The 24,101-nt window shown below is 39.7% G+C and overlaps 1 protein-coding gene across 2 annotated transcripts in view; it reads right to left on the reverse strand.

Annotated features, from left to right (window-relative positions):
* Positions 1-22,643, reverse strand: part of PAFAH1B1 (platelet activating factor acetylhydrolase 1b regulatory subunit 1) — a 79,351-nt gene extending 56,708 nt beyond the window's left edge. Inside the window, exon 1 of one of the 2 annotated variants that reach the window (XM_025919240.2) lies at positions 22,506-22,643. The gene's annotated coding sequence lies outside the window, so the exon portion shown is untranslated. The remainder of the gene's footprint in view (positions 1-22,505) is intronic. The other variant, XM_086686326.1, reaches the window with a different exon arrangement.
* Positions 22,644-24,101: the final 1,458 nt, after the last annotated feature.

A 24,101-nucleotide genomic window follows, 5' to 3' on the forward strand; every position in this document is an offset into this window, starting at 1 on the left:
CAGTCATAAGCAATTATAAAATAATTTATAATTGCATAGCAATTTATACTTAATGAAATTCTTTCATATATTTTCTTTTTTTTTTTTAAGTTTATTTATTTTGAGAAACAGAGTACCTGAGCAGGGAAGGGGCTGAGAGAGAAGGTGGGGGAGAGAGAGAATCCCAAGCAGGCTCCGTGTAGTGCACTGTCACAGCACAGAGCCCAATGTGGGGCTCAAACTCATGGAACATGAGATGCATGACCTGAGCCAAAGTCAACACTTAACTGACCAAGCCACACAGGCACCCCCATATATAATATAATATCTTCTTAAAAAGAGAAACCAAGCTGGAGTTTTTAAAATGTTTTCCAAAATGGCATTTATTCAATAGTCAAGGCTTTATTTTAACAGAATATCAATTATTCAACAACTATCAAACAGTATTGGCAAAAGCCATTAACCATGTTTTAACTGCCATACCAAAATACTATTAGGGTTAAACCATATTAAATCGCCAATAATGGCAATTACACAGGTTCAACCTAGTACTTATTAAGGGTATTTAAAGAGCATCAGGGGGGCGCCTGGGTGGCTCAGTCGGTTGGGCGGCCGACTTCGGCTCAGGTCATGATCTCACGGTCCGTGGGTTCTAGCCCCGTGTCGGGCTCTGTGCTGACAGCTCAGAGCCTGGAGCCTGTTTCAGATTCTGTGTCTCCCTCTCTCTGACCCTCCCCCGTTCATGCTCTGTCTCTCTCTCTGTCTCAAAAATAAATAAATGTTTTAAAAAAAAAAAAATTTAAAGAGCATCAGGGGCGCCTGGGTGGCGCAGTCGGTTAAGCGTCCGACTTCAGCCAGGTCATGATCTCGCAGTCCGTGAGTTCGAGCCCCGCGTCAGGCTCTGGGCTGATGGCTCGGAGCCTGGAGCCTGTTTCCGATTCTGTGTCTCCCTCTCTCTCTGCCCCTCCCCCGTTCATGCTCTGTCTCTCTCTGTCCCAAAAATAAATTAAAAAAACGTTGAAAAAAAAATTAAAAAAAAAAAATAATAATAATAAAGAGCATTAGCAGGGCGCCTGGGTGACTCAGTCGGTTAAGCATCCAACTTTTGATTTCGGCTCAGGTTGTGATCTCATGGTTCGTGGGCTTGAGCCCCAAGTCTGGGTCTGTGCTGACAGCACAGAGCCTGCTTGGGGTTCTTACTCTCCCTCTCTCTCTGCCCATCCCTTGCTCACGCTCTCTCTCCAAATAAATAAACAAACATTAAAAAAAAAGAACATTAGCAAAGTTACAGTAGCTAGCATAAATAGCAGAACTTGAGGAATTTATTTACAGTTTTAACCAAAAACTTAAGCAGAGTAACTCCCTCTTCTGTGATTTCATAGTTATGCATACACATAGTTAACAATTCTCACACTACACTGTAATCATCTGCCTTGATGTTTCCTCAACAATACTCCTCCAAAGCCCCAACCTTGACATATTCCTCATTGTTATCTCTATCAAATATCACGGTAATTGACACACAATTGGTATCTAATATATGTTTCTAAATGACTTCTACAGGTATCGTAGTAAAACAGATTAAAATCTACTGTGTTCAGGGAAGTAAAGGTGCACTGTATCACTTTACTCTCATCCTTCTTTTTTAAAATTCCAAACAATTTAAATTCTGAAATATGGGCAAAAGTCAAAGTCCAGCTCCCTGGGGCTGGTTTCCATATAATTTTTTTCTTTTTAAAGGCTGAACACTGATGGGGCGCCTGGGTGGCGCCGTCGGTTGAGCGTCCGACTTCAGCCAGGTCACGATCTCGCGGTCCGTGAGTTCGAGCCCCGCGTCGGGCTCTGGGCTGATGGCTCACAGCCTGGAGCCTGTTTCCGATTCTGTGTCTCCCTCTCTCTCTGCCCCTCCCCCGTTCATGCTCTGTCTCTCTCTGTCCCAAAAATAAATAAACGTTGAAAAAAAAAAAAAAAAAAGAAAAAAAAGAAAAAAAAGAAAGGCTGAACACTGATTAATATTTATCAGATAAAGTACATCAATTTTAAAATCCTATAGAAAATCAATTGGCTGTCTCAACTTTATACTAAAACTTTAAAAATTAAAGACCTTTTTACATTCTAACATGCATATTTTCTGGTTTCTGCTTACAAATGCTAATCAGGGAACAATTAAGCAAGCACAGCTACAACAGTTTTTAAGTTAAAACTAAGTCACACACACAAAAAATCCAAATCCATTGCTGTAACACAAGAAAACAGTTTTCTAATACTTCCAGTCATACAAATAATAGAAGACTCACTGTGCTATGTGCCATTTTTTTTTTTTTTTTTAGCATAAGATCTGGTGAATCCTAATGCAGATAGCCCGAAGGAATTTTGACAATGCAGAAAACACTGCAATTTTTCAAAAAATGTTTATTTTTGAGAGAGAGCACAAGCAGAGGAGGACAGAGAGAGAGGGAGACACAGAATCTGAAGCAGGCTCCAGGCTCTAAGCTGTCAGCACAGAGCCTGATGTGGGGCTCAAACCATGAACTGTGAGATCATGACCTGAGCCGAAGTCGAACACTTAATCAACTGAGCCACCCAGGTGCCCCGAAAACACTGCAATTCTTAAGCAAAGGAACAATGTTCTAAAATTGGTATTTCACGGTGATTGTTTTGGAGATAATACATAAGACATATTAAAGCAAGGGAAAGCTGAAAGTAGAAGATGACAGAGGCCTGGACTGGGATGGAAGCAATGGGAATTTTTTTTTTTTTAATGTTTTTTTACTTTGAAAGAGAGAGAGAGAGGCAGATAGAGAGGGACAGAGAGAGAATCCCGAGCAGGCTCTGTACTGTCAGCGAGGAGCCCAACTCAGGGCTAGATACCAGGAACCATGAAATCATGACCTAAACCTAAATCAAGAGTTGGACACTTAACCGACTGAGCCACCAATGGGAATGATTTTTTTTTAAAAAGAGCTTTATGGTCAAACTGCAATTAAGCAAAAGTGGAATTTTTTTTTTTTTTTTGGACACGGTCCATTATTTGCTCTTGGTCTTGAAGAGGACCTTCTCTGGTCCTAAAAGCAGATCCCCTGTTTACATCCAAGGACAACTGCCCAGGTGTTATGACAACACACTGGAAAACCTGCAGTGTCTCTCAACTGATTTCCAGTTTACTATTATCCACAGCAATGTTTATCTCTGCTGAAACGGATACATGAGAACTATATTCTTGGGTATCAATTATTCAATTTGTTTACCGAGGATCTACCAAGTACCCAGTATTCAAACCCAACAATACATATCTGTGTCCCATGTAGCTCACCACACAGGAGTTACATGTGACATAAAAGCAATGTTAAGAAATAGTTCCTGCCCATAAGAAACCTATATAAATGGAATATAATTAGAAGACGTGAGCTATACATATCCTTTAACTCATTCATTAACCATTATGTTAGGCTCAGTGCTATGAGGTTTTAAGATGACAGATGAAAGAAATGCAATCCATCCTTAAATGAATGTACAATCTATTAAAAATAAAGTGGGAAGGAGGGGACAGGAAAGAAGGTGATAAAGAGAATATAACATGAGCTAAAGACTAAGTTAGCTTTATAAACTGAAAGACTAAAAAAATGGAAGTGACTGGAAATTTTTTGAGGCAGGGTTTGGAAGAAGGAAAAATAATGTTAAATAAAATAGGACAATAAAATATCCAAAGGCAAAATTATTTTAAGCAGTTGGAAAATACAATATTGCTGAAAGCTGAGGCTAAAGATGGCAAACTGAGAAATACAAAGGGCACTCATCAGAAAATAGGTTTTGACCCTGAATTCAAAAGATTCAGTAGTGAAGGTAACAAGATACAGAACTGCAGTTCTACTACAGCTGAAGGAAAAAAAATCTTTTTAAGGGGCAAAGCCATATAGTATATTTCTTGAGGGTAGAGACCATATATATTACAAACATAAATAAAAATACCTCCTTACATTTAATCTATGCAAAAACTATCATGAGTCCTGATCCATTAGAATGGTCTTCTGCTGGGGCACTTGGGTGGCTCAGTTAGTTAAGCGTCTGACTTTGGCTCAGGTCATGATCTCGCACTTAGTGGTTCCCATGTTGGGCTCTGTGCCGACAGCTCCAAGCCTTGAGCCTACTTCAGATTCTGTGTCTCCCTCACTCTCTCCCCCTCCCCCAGTCACACTCTGTTGTCTCTCTCTCAAAAAAATAAAATAGGGGCGCCTGGGTGGCTCAGTCGGTTGAGCATCCAACTTTGGCTCAGGTCATGATCTTGCCATTTGTGAGTTCGAGCCCCACGTTGGGTCTGTGCTGACAGCTCAGAGCCTGGAGCCTGCTTCGGATTCTGTGTCCCCCCCGTCTCTGCCCCTCCCCGACTCACACTCTGTCTCTCTCTCCTTCAAAAATAAAAAAACATTAAAAAAAAAATTAAAAAAATAAAAATAAAAATAAAATAAAATAAAATAAAAGTAAAAAATGGTCTGCTGAGTCAATTTCCAGCAGCATAAAATAGGGTTGTGTACTGTCCCCTTTTTTCTTTAATGATTTTCTTAATGATTTTACCATTTGGAGATACTCTGGAAGAATACTGCTTTGTGTACCTTCAAACAAGAGAGTTGTGTAGCAGATTTAAAATTTCTAAGAAAAACCTTAAGCTTCAAGCATTCACACAAATTCTATCTGGGTAAAACTTAGTTTTCACAAAAACATTTAAATCCTACATATATAGGGGTGTCTGGATGGCTCAGTTGGTTAAGCATCCAACTCTTAGTTTTGGCTCAGGTCATGATCTCATGGTTCGTGGGATCCAGCCCTATGTCAGACTCCTCACTGACAGCATGCAGCCTGCTTGGTATTCTTTCTCCCTCTCTCTGTGCCCCTCCCCCACTCATGCACACACGCTCTCGCTCTCTCTCAAAATAAATAAATAAACTTAAAAAAAGATAAATCTTACATTATAAATGGTCTGTATTTGATGTATGCAACATCTGCACTCTAGGTACATGCCAATGATTTACAATCTCAATATGTATCAAAACCTGGGTTAAGAGAAATTATATCCATTGGTCAGACACCAAAGGACAATCTACACACTTTTTCAGACTGACTCTCACATGATCGGGTTGGTCTTTCCATATTATTATTAAATACTAAACATCCATCTACCTTAGAGATGTTGATGAGGGTAATGAAAACAGTACATGATCCTCATTATGAAGACCCTTATGAGAAATTCTAATCTGATAGTGCCAAGTGGTTAGTTATCCTTTTGAATTAACTAGCTTACTTTTACTGTAAGAACATTGTGAAAATAACCTTAACAGTTTTTTTTTTCTCCTGCTAGCTCACAGAAAGCTAAGACTTAAATTTGTGCTCTGCCTGTAGCAAGAACATTGTAATATACCTTTTTGCCCTAGATTCTGATTACATTTTATCCTTACCCTTTATTTTTGTTTCTTCTTTCTCTTTACTTTTAATAATCTGTGGTATTTTGCAGTTTGTGCATCTTTATCAACTGCCTTAAAGGATTACAAATCAAATACAGAGAATAGGTAAAAGTGCAAATCAGCTAAAAATAAGACAACAGTGATAGAACTGGGTTTTTAATATAAGTTTAATTAAAAATAAAATGACTGAGGGGCACCTGGGTGGCTCACTTGGTGTGCATCCAACTCTTGATTTTAGCTCAGGTCATGATTCCAGGGTTGTGGGAACAAGCCCCGCATTGGGCTTTGCACTGAGCATGGTGCCTACTTGGGATTCTCTCTCTCCCACTCTGCTACTCCCCCATGCTCACACTCTCTAAAAAAGAAATAATAATAATTTTAAAAAATAATAGAAGACTGAGCAGACGAAACATGTTTGTGATCCAAACCCTGGATCTAGGGTGCCTGGCTGGCTTGGTTGGTGGAGTTTGTGACTCAATCTTAGGGTTGCGAGTTCAAGCCCTGTGTTGGGTGTAGAGATTACTTTAAAAAAAAAAAAAAATCCTAAAAAAAGAAAACTCTGGACCATCCACTTGTAGCCTCTGGATAAGGTACTTAATAAATATACTTGGTAAAAGGTAGGATCGTTGAGGACATTAAACCAGTTTTCAACCCCTGTTGTTTAAAACCTTTCTAGAACAAGGGTATATATAACACAGGTTAAAAAAACAAACAAAACAGGTATATATCTTGCATTTATTTGCACAGAACTTCATGATTTATAAACTGTCTTCATATCTTTTTGATCTTCACCTGCACCGTGCAGCAGTTCTCACAGCTACTTACACAAAAATGCAGAGATCACAAGCACATGTCTACAGAGAACAATGCAGGTGATATAAATGATAGCAAGATTATAATCTTTCCATACAAGACTCATTTTGTTTGCATATAAATCATATTACAATATATTCACTTTCCAGAGATATATGCTCTATTCTACTTTTCTTGACTATTGCAGTCATCCCACTATACTTTTTTTTTTTTTTTCATCCCACTATACTTTTTTCCATTTTTAAAAATATTTATTTTGTAAGCACACACGTGCGGGGTACGTGCAGAGAGAGAGACAGAGAGACAGAATCCCAAGAAGGGATTCAACACAGGGCTCAATCTCACAAACCATGAGATCATGACCTGAGCCAAAATCAAGAGTTGATCACTTAACTGACTGAGCCATCCAGGTGCCCCATTTTTTCCCATGTTTTATAGAAACACCAACAGAGAAGTATTTCTTCACCATAAAAAACAGTGCAAGGGCAATAATAAACAGTAATAAATGGTAGGAACTTGTTTCACTGGCGAGCTTATGCCCATCTAAAGGAGGGCAGTTTGATGCAGCTTAGGCCAAATGTTGTCACGGGAAAATGTGGGCCTCACAGTTGCAAGAGCTTTTAATTTTTCAGGATAATCCAAAAATAGAGACTTTATGCAAAATAGCTAATTTTTAAATGTTAACTTAAAATAATTTTTTTAACAACGCAAGGCAAAGAGAAATGCATTTACAGATTTCATTCTGCCTAAAGGCAGCCAACCAATGTGCAAATCCCCAGCTCAGTACTGATTTGATATGGTTTTTGAACAGTTGAAGAGACTGAAGTAGAACAGGATTTAGGAATTTATGCTTAAAAAAAAAAAAAAATGCCAACAATACAATCTGTTCTATTTATTCAATTAAAAGCATAAAAATTATGGAAGAACAAATATTTATTTAACCTTAGGATAAATTCTGTAATGCAAAACCAAATAAAAAGCTATTTTATCATGTTATCCACAGACACTTTCACGTTTACTGAAGCACTATCTGTAACAGGAAAAATTTAGAAACAACCTAAATGCCTATTTCTGTAGTATAAAGAAACTACAGTATAAGCGTATATAATAAATTATACAACAAAATAAGTTAGATCTACATATACTAATAACACATCTAGAAAACATTTTGTTAGGTTAAAAACATCGAGTTGTACAATAATATTTACATTTACATATAACATTCATGCAAATTTTAAGCATCATTATATATAGTTTATGGATACATATATGTGTAGTAAAAGTATAAAGACAGATCAAAGGATATATATACAAACTTTAAGAGAACTTTACCACTGTGAAGAGCAAGGGAGGGGAAAGGGATTAGAAAGAGGTATAAAAGGGACATCAACTGTGACTATCATAATGCATTCTTTTTTCTTTTAAGTTTGTTTTTCAGAGAGAGAGAGAGAAAAAAAACGCAAGTGGAGGAGGGGCAGAGAGAGAGGGGGAAAGAACGAGAATCCCAAGCAGGCTCCATGCTGTCAGTGTGGAGCCCGATGCAGGGCTCAAACCCACCAACTGTGAGAAGTACTAAACAGAACCTGAACTGAAGTCAGACGTTTAACCAACTGAGCCACGCAGGTGCCCCAATAATGCTTTATTTCTTAAACTACAGCAAATATGACAAAAACATTAACATCTGTCAATTCTGATAGTAGTTTGTGTGGATTTTTTTTTTTACATTACTACAGGTACTTTTCCTGCATGTTTGATATATTCCATAATTAAACTGGAAATATGTGAAAGAAAAAACAAAAAGCACTTTTCTGACTATACGTCCCATGATAGGCCCTCTGATTATGTAAATGATATGAAAGTACTGAAGGAATAAATCCTACACTTTTGAGGTCCCACTGTGCAGTATTTTGGAGTCAAATAGTGGAGGTTCAAATATCAACTTGGCCAGTTATAAACTATGTGAACTTGGGCAAATTTTCAAATTTCCTAAGCCTATTTGATTATTTATAAAAGAAGCTCTACTACCCACATCAAAGAGTTGTGGCAAAGCGTAATGAGATAATCAGTGTTAAGGACTTGTCTACCATTTCAGCTACCTCAACAGAGCTCAGGAATAGTGAAGATAGAGGTAATTTCACCTTGAAGACGACAATATGATGCAGTACTTTTGCACTTTTACATACATAAGCAAAGTAAAAGAGACACTGCTTTCCTAGTGTCCAAGACAAGAATAAATCAGTTTTGCCATCACAAGATGGCAGAAAGTAAAGGTGGACTGCCCTATTACTATTATTAACTCATCTAAATCATCTTCATCATCACCATAATAACAATGACCAACATTTACTGTCTAGTGAGTACTAGGCACCATTCTAGGCTTTTTAAATGCATTAGCTCATTTGATACATCAGATAAACTTTGACGTAAGCTAGAACAAGAGAAAAAGTAACACATGCCATAAGATGATGAACTCAAAGGAAAACAAAATTTCTTTCAGGTGAAAAAAATTAGGGAAAGTTGCCTGGAAAAGGACAATCTGGTATATGCACACTTTCAAAAGATAGGCAGAGGATACAGAGAGGAAAAGAGAAAAGGAGTGGTAAAGAGTGAAAACACCTTAAGCAACGAAGTATCTTCATAAGGCTGAATCACAGGATACATGGCAGGCAATAAGAAAAAGGATGAGACGATGAGCCAGAACACAAGAAAAGTCCTTTAGCACCTACTTGGGATTAAGCTGATATCTATTAAATGCCATGTGTCCAGCAATGTGTGCTTTGCATTTTCATGTTTTTGATCACTAAAGACAGTAAAAAGCTGGGTTTGGGCCAAGTATTTCAGAACTATGGTTCAGGAAAATTAATCTGGCTGCTTTAACATCCCACATAATTCCTCCTCTTATTCTCTATGGCTAGCAACACCCAGTTTCTCAATTTTACCCAGACACCCAAGCTACAAATCTGAGATGTCTTCTGATACTTCCCTCTCCCCATCACACTACTCATTCACAATTCTTCCTCCTAAACCTTTCTACCATCAGTAACCTTCACTGTCATGATCTTATTTCAAGCACTAATCATTCTTTCCTGAGAAAGCCTCCCAAGTGACCTTCAAACTCCAATCTATATCCCTCACTCCACCCACATAAACTATCTAAAATACACATCTGATCATAATGCTCATCTTTGCTTGGAACTGTTTGTTGACTTCCAAATTGCCTACAATGTATGTATATAGAATACAATTTTACACAGTCTATCAATCTGACTCATGTACCTTTCCAGCCTCATATCTATACATACCCTACAAATCCCCTCTACCAAACTACTTTCCAGAATACACATCATCTTTTTTCATGCTTTTGTACCTGTGTATGTTGCTGTTCCCTCTACCTAAAATGTTCCATGTCCACTCCAATTATTCATTCAAGAGTCAGTTTAAATATCATTTTTCTCAACTCTCTTTAGCGGGGAGATTTGATGGGCCTGCAACACCCTAAGGGACAGATACTCTATAATCCAGGACCCAGATTTAAAATACTACATAAAGGAGTAAAAAAAAAAAAAAAAAACTACATAAGGATACTAAATTTCCTATAATTTAATTATTTCACTAATAATCTAGAGAAAATTCAAATCCAAAAGTTCTAATTTCAATCAAGTTCCCCCCCGCCACTTTATATAAAAACGGGCCAAAAAAAAAAAAAAAAAGCCATTCTTAAAATCTGACAAATCGTTACATTTGAAACTAATACTGGGGGCACCTGGGTGGCTCAGTCAGTTGGGCGTCTGACTTCAGCTCAGGTCACGATCTCGTGGTCCATGAGTTCGAGCCCCGCGTCGGGCTCTGGGCTGATGGCTCAGAGCCTGGAGCCTGCTTCCGACTCTGTGTCTCCCTCTCTCTCTGCCCCTTCCCTGTTCATGCTCTGTCTCTCTCTCTCTGTCTCAAAAATAAATAAACGTTAAAAAAAAGTTTAAAAAAAAAAAAGAAACATACTGTAGGTTAACTATACTGGAATTAAAATTAATATGGGGCGCCTGGGTGGCGCAGTCGGTTAAGCGTCCGACTTCAGCCAGGTCACAATCTCGCGGTCCGTGAGTTCGAGCCCCGCGTCAGGCTCTGGGCTGATGGCTCAGAGCCTGGAGCCTGTTTCCGATTCTGTGTCTCCCTCTCTCTCTGCCCCTCCCCCGTTCATGCTCTGTCTCTCTCTGTCCCAAAAATAAATAAACGTTGAAAAAAAAATTTAAAATTAATAATAATAAAAAATAAAATACCCCCCTCCCCAAACCTAACAAATCTAGAAATAGGGAGGCAAGCTAAGATTTACCCAAGAAATGAATGTGATTAAATATTCTGGCTATCAAAGTTTATTTATCAAAAAAAGCTTATTTATCACGTGAATAAACAATGAAAAAATTGGATGTAATAGAACTAACAAATTTTAATGGTATTTTTAATGTTTATTTATTTATTTTTAGGAGAGAGAGAGAGAGAGAGCGAGCGAGCACGCAGGAGAGGGGCAGAGGGAAAGAATCCCAAGCAGACTCTGCACTGTCAGCCCAGGGCCTGATGCAGGGCTCAAATTTATAAATCATGAGATCGTGACCTGAGCTGAAATCAAGAGTTGGACATTTTAAACTGACTGAACCATCCAGGGACCTCAAATTTTAATCTTTTTTTTAAAGTGTATGTATTTGAGAGAGAAAGTGTGAGTGGGGGAGGGGCAGAGAGAAAGAGAGAGAATCCCAAACAGGCTCTGCACTGTGAGCACGAAGCCCAGCGCAGAGCTTGAACTCTCGAATTGTGAGATCATGACCTGAGCTGAAGTCAGATGCTTAACCAACTGAGCCATCCAAGCGTCCCCCAAATTGTAATGTTTTCAAAGACTGAACAGTACTTCAAATTTTTAAAGTATTACACCATGGTGCTATTATCTTTATAATCACAAATCTCAACATAAAGAGAACACAGAAAATATATAATAATATTATTCAAGATTTCCGGCTCTTTGGACTTGACCTAAGTAAAGTAAGTTTTCTGCCTAACAGTATATTCTTTAAGAAAAATTTATCTCTATTGACTAAGAAGAAAACAAAAGCCTATTAATTTACAGAAATTAAAAAATATGACCACTCATTTTTTTAAAAGTTTATTTGTTTTGAGAGAGAGTGAGCAGGGGAGGGGCAGGGAGAGAGGGAGACAGAATCTGAAGTAAGCTTCACACTGCCAGTGCAGAGCCCGATGCGGGGCTTGAACCCACAAACGGTGAGATCATGACCTGAGCTGAAATCAAGAGTTGGATGCTTAAATGACTGAGCCACTCAGGCACCCCATTAGTTCTCATTTTTTTTTTTTAATTTTTTTTTTCAACGTTTATTTATTTTTGGGACAGAGAGAGACAGAGCATGAACGGGGGAGGGGCAGAGACAGAGGGAGACACAGAATCCGAAGCAGGCTCCAAGCTCTGAGCCATCAGCCCAGAGCCTGACGCGGGGCTCGAACTCACGGACCGTGAGATCGTAACCTGGCTGAAGTCGGACGCTCAACCGACTGCGCCACCCAGGCGCCCCTAGTTCTCATTTTTATGGAAGCTTACAACATACCCCCAAAGCTTCAAATACCACTAGTACAGAGAATAGCTAAGATCCAAGGTACTTTAAAAAGTATCCCTTGGGGCACCTGGGTGGCTCAGTCGGTTAAGCGGCCGACTTCGGCTCAGGTCATGATCTCACGGTCAGTGAGTTCAAGCCCCACGTCGGGCTCTGTGCTGACAGCTCAGAGCCTGGAGCCTGTTTCAGATTCTGTGTCTCCCTCTCTCTGACCCTCCCCCGTTCATGCTCTGTCTCTCTCTGTCTCAAAAATAAATAAACGTTAAAAAAAAATTTTTTTTTAAAAAGCTATAAAAAAAAAGTATCCCTTTAGAAATGTTAGAAATAATACTTTATATGGCAGTCAACCTTAACTCTTTTATTTCTTCCTCTATAACCAACTACCTTGATCTGTCAAATTTACCTCCTCAATATTTGTTGAGTTATCCTGTCTATCCTTACCACTACTACCATAGTTCATACCATCACCTCTCACTTGGACTAATTTCAACAGGTCTACCTAAATCCAGTCTTGGCCTGTTAACATCTATCTTCTATAGAGCTCCCAAAGCCATCTATTTAAAGTACAATCTGACCATATCACTTCTCTACTTAAAAACAAACCTTCATAGGCTCCCTATTTTTTATTTACATAGCACTCACTATATGCTAGTCACTGCTTTAAGTTATTTTACAAGTGTTCATCTACTTCTCACAACTACCTATGAGAATTTAAATAACTAGCTTTTATTTAGTGTGCATGTGTGTGTACACACACACGTGTAAAATATAAATAACACGGCTATGTAAGCAGCAGAGCTGAAAGTTGAACCCAGCATCTGGGCTCCATAATCAGGCCTCTTAATCACTGAACTATGCTGCCTCCCTACTTCCTAAAGTCTACATGCTTTAAAACAGTTTATAAGGCCTTCGATTAGTAGCTGGTCCCTGCCCACATTTCAAGTCTCATTTCTAATCAAGCCCCACTTTGCTCACACACTGACCATCATGAAATGTAGGTCTTCCTTCTCCCCACATTGTGACCTTTATGATTCTACTTCTGCTGTCCCCTGTCTGGAGCACCTTCTAGTACCTCAGCATGGTTCCTACAACAGAGTACACTGAATACATTCCGATTAGAGAATCAATTTTTTAATGCCTCATAACGTTGTAAGCAATAAAAAACAAAAATTCTCTATTATTAATTACACTGGTAAACATATGAAACACAAAAACACCAAAGGTTTTAGAACTCAAGTCTCCAGTACACCTAACGGTTACCCAGTTAAAACACACACAAGCAACCATAACAAAAAAACCTTCCTCAACCTAGATCCTCTCTCAACTCTTCCTTGTTCCTTCTTGACATTCTCTCAATAGCCCAAATCAAAACAAAATACTTCAATTCTTCACTTCCCTCATCTTCCTCACTTCCCATTATCTAACTGGTTACTAATATTAAACAGACTGAATCTCTCAAATCTACTCTTTCAATCTGCACTACCACTTAAACTGTCTCCTCACAGGTCTGTCTGCCTCCATCCACTCCACAGTTGCATCTTACACATTGCTGACAGCAGCTTTTCTTAAAGAAAGGCACTTAGGGGTGCCTGGGTGGCTCAGTTGGTTAAGCGGCCGACTTTGGCTCAGGTCATGATCTCGCGGTCCGTGAGTTCGAGCCCCCCGTCAGGCTCTGTGCTGATAGCTCAGAGCCTGGAGCCTGCTTCGGATTCTGTGTCTTCCTCTCTCTCTGACCCTCTCCTGCTCGCACTCTTGTCTCTCTCCCTCAAAAATAAATAAACATTAAAAAAAAAATTTTTTTTAAAGAAAGGCACTTACCATAACAAAATCCTCCACTGGCAGTTCAAGAGCAGAAACAGTGGTTCTCAATCAACTAGGAAGCTTACTGAAAATCCAAATTAAAAAGAAAAAGAAAAAAGAAAATGCTGATACCCCAGGTGCTCCCCATGGAATTTTTATTGCTTAAGTCTACGATGGAGCCTGGAAATTTCCATTTTTAATAGATAAAAACCTACATCTGATGAAGACGGTCCATGTAACACCCTACTTTATAGGCCAGATCAATGTCATCAGGCCAGATCAACTCCTTTATACTAACCCATCACTCCAGCCATACTTAACTACTTGGGACCTTTCCTCACCAACCAAGGTATACTCATGAGACTGGGCACAAATCACTTCCTCTGCCTGGAACCCCAAACAATGTGACAAGGTTTCTTCAAATATGTTCATCATCTGGCCAACAGGCACATGAAAAGATGTTCAGTGTCGCTCCTTATCAGGGAAATACAAATCAAAACCACACTCAGGTATCACCTCACGCCAGTCAGAGTGGCCCAAATGAACAAATCAGGAGACTATAGATGCTGGAGAGGATGTGGAGAAACGGGAACCCTCTTGCACTGTTGGTGGGAATGCAAATTGGTGCAGCCGCTCTGGAAAGCAGTGTGGAGGTTCCTCAGAAAATTAAAAATAGACCTACCCTATGACCCAGCAATAGCACTGCTAGGAATTTATCCAAGGGATACAGGAGTACTGATGCATAGGGGCACTTGTACCCCAATGTTCATAGCAGCACTCTCAACAATAGCCAAATTATGGAAAGAGCCTAGATGTCCATCAACTGATGAATGGATAAAGAAATTGTGGTTTATATACACAATGGAATACTACGTGGCAATGAGAAAAAATGAAATATGGCCTTTTGTAGCAACGTGGATGGAACTGGAGAGTGTGATGCTAAGTGAAATAAGCCATACAGAGAAAGGCAGATACCATATGGTTTCACTCTTATGTGGATCCTGAGAAACTTAACAGGAACCCATGGGGGAGGGGGAGGAAAAAAGAAAAAAAAAAAAAAAAAAGAGGTTAGAGTGGGAGAAAGCCAAAGCATAAGAGACTGTTAAAAACTGAGAACAAACTGAGGGTTGATGGGGGGTGGGAGGGAGGAGAGGGTGAGTGATGGGTATTGAGGAGGGCACCTTTTGGGATGAGCACTGGGTGTTGTATGGAAACCAATTTGACAATAAATTTCATGTATTTTAAAAAAAAAATGTTCATCATCTTTGTGAAGACTTCCTTGAAAATTCTGGACTCTCATTGCACCAAGTACATATTTTGGTTATAGCACTATTGTGCTACCTTTGCATATTAAATATATATTTATATACTTTAAGATCTTTGAGGGCAGGGACTGACAATCATGTTTGTATCCTCAGCACCTGGGATACAATATAGATAAATGTTTGCTGGACAGAAAAATTGATAAACATTTAGAAGAAAAAGATATGTAATGGTGCTGGATACTTTTTAAATAGAAACCCAAGGACACCTGAGTGGCTCAGTTGGTTAAGTGTCTGTCTGATTTCAGCTCAAGTCATGATCTCGCGGTTTGTAAGTTCACAGCCTGGAGCCTGCTTTGAATTCTGTCCCCCTCTTTCTCTCTGCCCCTCCCCCAATTGCACTGTCTCTCTCTCTCTCTCTCAATAAATAGACATTAAAAAAAAAAAAGGAAACCAGGCAAAATTTAGGATTAATATTTAAAATCCTAAACAAAATTTTTCTGATAGTCAAAGATGTAAATTTTTTAATAAATGGAGAAGAGGAGATGAAGAATTTCAATTAACATATGTAAACGCTGCTCACCCTCTACATGGAATTTGGCTAGCTTCCAAAGGATAAAGTAAGAAAAAGAAAAAACAGTAAGTTTAGGGTACAGAAAATGGGCACACACTACATTAACCAAATGATGAAGGTTAACACCACCAGTGATGTTTAGTGAGTATCATGTAGCCTTTGACATGATGTGATGAGAAGTGACATTTACCTCCGTGGTATTTCTTCCAAAAACCTATAGCCCCAGTCTAATAAAAAAACACCAGACAAACCCAGCTTGGGAGACATTTTACTGGATACCTGACCAGAACTACTCAAGACTGTCAAGATAGTACTGGAAAACAAGGAACCACTGAGAAACTGTCACAGACCAGAAGAGACTGGAGTGACATAATCAAATGCAATTTGGTACCCTGGGTTGGATCTGGAGCAGAAAGAGTACATTAATGGAAAAACTAGTCAAATCCACATAAAGTCTGGAGTGTAGCCAATGGTAATTACCAAGATTGACAAATGTACCTCAAAAACGTAAGGTATTAACAATGGGGAAAACCGGGCTCAGGGATATATGAACTCTCTGCACTATCTTTACAACTTGTCTGTAGATCTAAAATTATTCCAAAATAAAAACTTTGTTAAAAAAAAAAAAATAGGAAAAATGTGGGATTATTTAAATTAATAATACTTAACAGTACAAACAAAAATATTGATTGTTAAAATAGATTGTAAACCATATTTCAGTTTAAATAAAATGCTCATTTGCAACATGCTTTTTACATTTAAAAAAAAGTATTCCACTTAGCATTGATTTACATAGCACTCTTTACCTATTATGAAACTCTGAAGCCATTACAGGATTCAGATACACATAATGGATACCAAAGAAGGGGAAAAAAAACCCAATACTAATTCTTAAGAAATATACTTACAACTATAAAACCTACTATATTAATATATTAATGACTGTTTACTTGATTAAACTGTATGTTATATTCTCTTTCTTAAAAAAAGGTCTCCAACAATAAAAATAGTTATGAAGGGTTTACAGGCCATTCATCATTCAACAGTAGCCATTATTTTGTGAGTTAGATACTGTCAATATTATCCATTTATAGAAAAGGAAATCGAAGCTTCTACTCAAAGCACATAGCTGGCAAATTGTGGAGTTAGGACTACTAAAATATTCATATATGGTTTAGTCAACACCTTAATTTATTTTCTGTGATAATACTAAATGTACAGAACTTTCCCCACCCTTAAAAAATAAAAATTAACCAAAAAAGGTAAATAATCAATAACACTGATTCATCTTCACCTTCCCTTCTTTTGCAGTCAGCATAATTTTTCTTAAAGTTTTTATTTTATTTACTAATTTAAGTAATCTCTACACCCAATGTGGGGCTCGAACTCACGAGCCCAAGATCAAGAGTCACACACTCTTCCAACTGAGCCAACCAGGTGTCCTGCAGTCAGCATATTTTTGATAAAATAAAAACAAATACAGAAAGATGAATAGACAAAATATATGCCTTATGCATACAGAGCAATAAAAATCATAAAACATATCCTTCTATCTTTGCCAGAGACTAAAAGTGGATTAAACAATATGCAAAATCTTAATAAACACGAAACTTTTGTATGGTTTTAAAAATTAAAGTCTTTGGGGGGCGCCTGGGTGGCGCAGTCGGTTAAGCGTCCGACTTCAGCCAGGTCACGATCTCACGGTCCGTGAGTTCGAGCCCCGCATCAGGCTCTGGGCTGATGGCTCGGAGCCTGGAGCCTGTTTCCGATTCTGTATCTCCCTCTCTCTCTGCTCCTCCCCCGTTCATGCTCTGTCTCTCTCTGTCCCAAAAATAAATAAACGTTGAAAAAAAAAATTTTTTTTTAAATAAAAAAAAAAATTAAAGTCTTTGGAAATTTCCCAGATTCTTACTTAATTTTATGACTATCAAAAGACAGTCTCTCAGAAAATTTGTTATTAACAGCCTTAGTTAACTGGCAATAACTCTTGTCAACACATAAGAGCTCAAAGATAATCAAAATGCAAAGAACAAGTAACTACAAGATGCAAATGTAAGGTACCCAGGTGGGTTAATTCACTAAGTTGAGAATTTTGTGGCCCTGATACAAGTATGTCAGGAACATGTCTCTGTTCCGTGGGACACATGAAATTTCTGTAAAGGAAGGATAAACACCTCTCCCACCTTCACTTCAATTCCTGAAAGATCGCTGGAAGTTAGCTATTACAAAGAACTACAACACAGCACATTTCCTTTCACATAATCCTGCATTCAATCTATTGCAACAAGAATTTATTTACTTATTAATACTACTTATGTATTTACTTAAATATTTAATATTAAATATTATTTAATTAACATTTGCTTATTAATACTACCTGCATGTATGCACCAAGTATTTATTTACTTATTAATACTACTGTAAAGCTGTAGTAGACAATTTCTGGGAGTCCCTACTCAAATGCCTAAAGCCTTATGCAAGCAAAATAGTTAACAAGACTGAAAGTTAATAAATGCAAATTTATATGATGCAGACAATAAATGCTACGGATTTTCACCATTTTCAAAAAGAAAGAAATTCACAAACACATAAGAAGGGTCCGTTTTGTCAAAGGAATAAGGAATGTTTCTTTGATCACGCAAGGCAATAAATACCCAAGTGGTTCAGTGCTTATATTTACTTCATTCTAGCTGCTAACCCAACAGGTGACCTTAGGGAAAGACATTCTCTAAATTTTAGTTCTCTCATCCATAAAAATACCAATCTGCCCAAAAGTAGCTGACAGAACAAATGAAAATAAGTACTACATTCAATATATTTACAAAGTTCGAGGGAAATGTTTATGGCAATGTTAAATGACAGTAACTTTAGAGGATACCTTTCCAGAAGTATCCTTAATGAATACACACATCAATGTTAACTAGGTATGTTTCAACCAAAAGCCACCATCTTTTAAAGAGAAAGCAATAAATCTAAATAATAAGCACTTATGATGCCCACATCCAATGAGTATAAAGCATTTCACAAATATCAATTAACTCTAACTGCCATGGCAAAGTTAAAAATTATACACATAGCATTTATACACATAAAACACAGTTCTATTTAATAACTACCCGAAAGTGTCATGCCAAACCAGCAACAAAGCTAAAGTAATCCAAAAAGCCTTCACTGCAGTTAACTATTAGGCTTATATTATAGTATCTTTCTTCATGAAGTACAGATTTCTCAAAACACTTGGCCTTCAGCAACTAGGATTCACTTTACAGCTTAATATCTTCAGCATAGGTTTTCCTTTATCTTTTCAGAACTCACTGCATACCATTAGTTTTATTTTAAATAGAGCAACATTTTAGGTAAAAACAAAACAATTACAGTCCTATTGTAGAAGACTTAAGAACAGTGGCAAAGAATTTCCATTTCAATTTAACTATTTCTCTTTTTCCAACATATATGATACGAAAACAGGTTACCTGTCATGATATATTCAAAACAGAGACTTAAAAGCAAATTAAAAAATCTCTCTTAGGACCACAGAAGACATGGCTAGCTCAGTTCAAAACCAACTGGGCCTTAAGTCTCTTTGGCAAAACAGTGTGTGACTCACTGCCGCAGAATTCAATGGAAAGAATTGGAAAATTCATTCTGATTGCCCTAAGATTTCGCCCAGAGTTTTTTAAAGATACATCCATACTAATGTTGTCAACTTCCATATAGTTTCTATCACTTGTTTAAGATGACAAGATGTGAATAAGGGGAGCCACATGTGAACAAAAAGTAAGGTCCTATTTTTTTCTGGGTACCTACGATATGAGCCATACGGCGTATATGCATGTTATCTATGTATGTGTATTATTGAGTACATAGGAGGGAAACATTTACATTGAAAAAAAAAATACAACGAAACATGGATGTTCTAGCTATAAAATGAAAAATTGTGATACTGATTTTTCCCTTCCAGAAACATCTCCAAATTTCTTATGTAGTAAAGTTATCTCATCTGGAAAATAGATACCAAATAATTCTACAAAAAAAAGAAAAAAGAAAAAAGAAATCTATCCCAATCTCATAAAAGTTTTATAAATACAGGATTATGAAGAATTTTAAAAATTGATCTCTAAATTAAGCTAAAGATCCTATCACATGTATCAAAAACATTCATATATTCATAGATATATATTTGGAGCTACAGCTCTCTTATTTAAGTTAAATTATTTTACGCTCTTGAGTAATTAATAGTCTACTGAAAAATCACCACTCTTAGTGCGCTTTTATACCTTAAAATACTAGGATGGGAATATGTCACATAACATAGTGAATTACCATCCTTAACCTTACCCATCCTTCACCATATGAATCCTTCTACCTTCTAATCACATTAAAAATAACAAAAGTGTAAAAATATATCATACAGTCTTAAGGCTCATCAAAATCATATTTACCACATGAATGTGACATTCTTTGAAGATGTCTATTCACATGAATGCCCAATGCAAGATGTTAAAGTGACCTACCCTCTCTTATGGTAGTACCTTACAAAAGGTCCCTTTCAAGGGACAACACAAGAAGAAAGCCTTTATAAATACGCTTTAACACAAATTATCTTATCCCTTTTTACTCAGTGATGTTATTTGAAAAATCATAGATTTAATGTTTCAGTGCAAACTAAAGTAAAAGAAGACATATACAGTATTCTCATTTAGATTTTTGCCGTATTTTCTACCACTATTTCTCACCAAATATTTCTGGCATTCATTAACTTACACTTACTTTACTAAAAGAATAAAAAACATTAACAAGGGTTGTATGTGTGTGTGTATACACACAAATACAGAGAGACAATAAGTGTCTGCTTAAGAGTAGGGGCATTGCTTTTTACCCCAATCGTTCAACACTCACCTTGCAAAAATGGTCAAAACTAAAAACAACAGATTTTAAGATTTACCACAGAGAAATGCCTTTGTTGTAGCACCAATTAGTATCAAATAACCTTACAAAACATAAGCAAGAGAAAAATGCTATGAAAGGGCAATCTAGCATTTCACAGCTTCTGCTCTTACTCCACCCAGTCTCCTCAGCTCAATGGCTGTTCACAGCATCCACAAATATTAGTCCATTTTTAAAAGGGGAGGGAGTGGGTACCAAAACAGGGCAATCTTTCTCAAAATTAATACACACAGAAATATTTTGTGAGAAATTGTGTTCCTTCCTTTGATTTATAAAAAATAACAGGTTCAGATTTGTTTTCAGAGATCCTCCCCTTCTGAACAGTTCAAACAATGATCATTTATAATAGAACAAGAATAAATCACCCTAAATACAGATTACACTTCTGCTTTAATAAAAACTGCAATTTGCAATTGCCAGTTATTTTGCAAAATTGTGTCCTGAAAGATACCCATGAGAGATTAAAAGCTAGCTAATATCTTGGAACCAAATCAGAATTTTTTAAGTAAAAGCTTTTTATACAGTCAATATTATATCACTGCCGACATAACCCAGGCAGGAAATTTTCTTGAATAAGAGGCTGAACCCTGCAGCAATCAAGCCCTGCTGCAGAAAAGAGGAAAAAAAAAAAAAAAAAAGGATAAAAAGAAAGAAGAAAAAAATTTTAAGTAAATACTACTGAGGCAAAAGGAGATGGATGACATTACTGGTATTAAAGGCCCAAGCTCTGTCTCCTCCGCCCTACACTCAAAATGAAATTCACACAAAACAACCCACCTACCAACAAAAATAGAATTTCCAAAAATGGCCCAAATTTGTTTACCCTTTAAAACGTTATGAATGTCGAGGGCTACGTGTTAAAGTAGAGGTCAGAACAACAGTAATATCTTTATTCTCTCCCGATTGCCTCTTAAGGAAAGGGGGGGGGGGGGGGACCTTGGCATGACATCGCCCATTGAGAATGAAACCACAAATCTGGTTCTTCTCTTCAAAAGTACAAATTCTTAACCAAAGGATTGATGTAATCTGGACTCAAACCCCAACCCCAAAAGAAAATCTCCTGCCCTCCTCCCAGGGAGTTTCTTGCTAAGTCACTGAAGAAAAGCAGAAAAACAAATAAAGCCAAGGCACCCTGCTCTCTCTTATCTAAGACACTGAAAACCTCTTTCTCTTCTCTAATGTTGAGAGAGAGAGTTAAAATCTGCCCACCACCTCAAAGACATTCTCTATTTTCTCAGCTGGGAGACTAAAGAAGACACTGCGTTTCCTAAAGGAGTGGGGAGATAGATGAAGGGGAATGGCTGAGGGCCTCGAAGCTGTGTTACAACGTCAAAAGGCAACTCCCGTTTCAGGAGCCAGTGGCAGAAAAGAAAATCCTGCCTGATTTGGTGGGTGGACGCTGCGGATGGTTCGGTGGGTCGGCCGCTCCTCTTTAGTGGATGTAGAGCCTGGACCACCGCACAGAGGGACCAGAGAAGGGCTGGGCCAGCCTCCTTAGGTCAATCCCATCCTAAGGACAGGTGGGGGACGGAACGCCTGAAGGCCTATGGGTGCCGAGGCCGCGCGGGGCTGAGCCCGGTCCCCAAGCCGCCAACCACGGGTGGGGTGGGGACTGCGGTGCTCGCCTTCCGCGGCCAGGGAGAGGAGGGCCGAACCCTTTCCCCAAGATCAGAGAGCGACCTGCTCTCCACGCCCTTCCTACCCAAGAATACTTTTCTTGCTAAGTCACTGAGGGAGGAGGGCGATCTCCTCCCGGGGAGGGCCGCGGGTGGAGTCGGGGCAGCCCCGGCACCCCCCGAACCCGGGCCGGGGAGGAGGGGAGCGAGGACAGCGCCCTCCCCGGCCTGTCCCCCCTCCTCCCGTGTCTCTCACTCAACGGCCGTCGCGGCCGCCATTTTGAGAGCGAGGAGAGGAGAAGAAGAAGGAGGAGGCGGCGGCAGGGGGAGGGGAGAATGGGAGGGAGGGGACCGGCGCAGCCACCTCGTCAGGCCGCCCGGCCCGGCCCGCAGCAGCCCGAGCGCGGAGGAGAAGACAGAGGGGAGAGCGCAGACCCTCGCCGCCTTACCGGAGCGCTGCACCGCCGCCTCCGCAGGGCCTCTTCCGTCCTTCACTCCCATCCACCGGCGGGGGAGGGGGAGAGGGAGAGGGAAGGGAGGAAGGAGGGAGGGAGGGAAGGAGGGAGGGGGAGGATGGCGCGCTGGGCCCGGTCCCGGGGAGGGGGAGGGGAGGGGAGCGGGCGGGCTCCTCAGCCGTTCCGGGGCTCGAGCCCAAGCCTGGCGCTCGCGGTCCCTCTCGCTCGCGCCCGAGCGCTCCTCCTTCTCTTTCTCGCTTCTTGAGCCCCGGGATCGCTGCTCGTTCGCTCGCTCACTCGCTATCTCAGCCGCCGGACTCCGCCGCCGCCCCGCCGCTCCAGCTCCGTCTGTCACAGGAGCTGCCCCAACGCCCTGACGTCACCGCGCCGCCGCCGCCGCCGCCCCAGACCCGCCGGGATGAGGGAGGGAGGGGGGCCGGGAGAGGAGAGGAGCTGCGGCGCATGCGCAGGCCTGGGCCGAGCCCTGAGCCGCGCTGCCTTCCGCTTAGCGGGCGCGCTGGCTCTGCGGTTTGGCGGTACCGAGTGGCGGGAGGGCTAGCTTGCTCCCCTTCTCGCGCTCTGCTTGCCTCTGGAACCTTGGTCTCCCATTACCTAGACCCTCGTTTGCCTATTCAGGCATCTCATGAACTCCGGCTCTGTTCACCTCCCCGCCCTGCTCTTGTCCACAAACGGAGCTCTCCCCGCTTCTCCCGGCCAACAGCGGGGACCCGTTGGTACCCATGGATTCCGGGCCCCGATAGGTTTCAGAATAAAGTGGAGCCCCGGCCAGGCTGAGGCCCCTTCTACCTCCGGCCTTCGGATTTATTTCCCAGTTTGGTGGGGGCAAAGAGGAGGGAAGTAGGTTGGGTTGGCTTGGAGACAAGAGCTGTCGAGGGTAAAAGGCTGATGGGATGGAATGCCTAATTGTCTCTCTCTCTCTCTTTTTTTTTTTTTTTTTTTTTTTATAGATTTTTAATTGGGAGGATTCGCTTTTAGCAGTGATTCAGCTATTCTTTTCCTTAGTCACACACACATTTGAGATGCTTGAAGTCTGGAAACTGACGCCCAAAGAAAGACCTGGAACTTTATCCTCACAAGGTGTTCGCGCGCGCGCGCCTGTGTGTGCGCGCCCGCTTGCTAAATTATGAGTTGATCTACTGATGACAAAGAAGTCTTGGGGATTTGTAGTCTCTTTATTCCGCACCGGGATATTTGATTTAAAACAGGCCAGATTTGAGGTTCTGAATCTTTCAATATGGAATATACTCTTAATAAGAGGTATCTGGTGTGATTATCTAATTATTAATTTATATTGTACAAGGAAACTCTTTTCCTAAAACATAGGTTTAAGCTTACGTTTACTGATTTTATTACTTCCCATTATGTAGGTAAATGTAAACGCTGCCTTTGAGAGGCAGCTGAGTTAATGAAAGAGATAACTTGGGTGTATGTATCTTGGATCAGCCACTTAGCAGAAGTGTGACCTTGACTAAATTACTCTCTGGCCTGAGTTTCTCTATAAAACAGACCTAATAAATAGCTAATTCATAAGGCTTCTGTGAGAAATGGAGAGGTGACGCTGCATGTGTA

This window comes from Puma concolor, chromosome E1 (assembly GCF_028749965.1).
Source record: "Puma concolor isolate L17-30 chromosome E1, mPumCon1.1.hap2, whole genome shotgun sequence".
Lineage (NCBI taxonomy): Eukaryota > Metazoa > Chordata > Mammalia > Carnivora > Felidae > Puma > Puma concolor.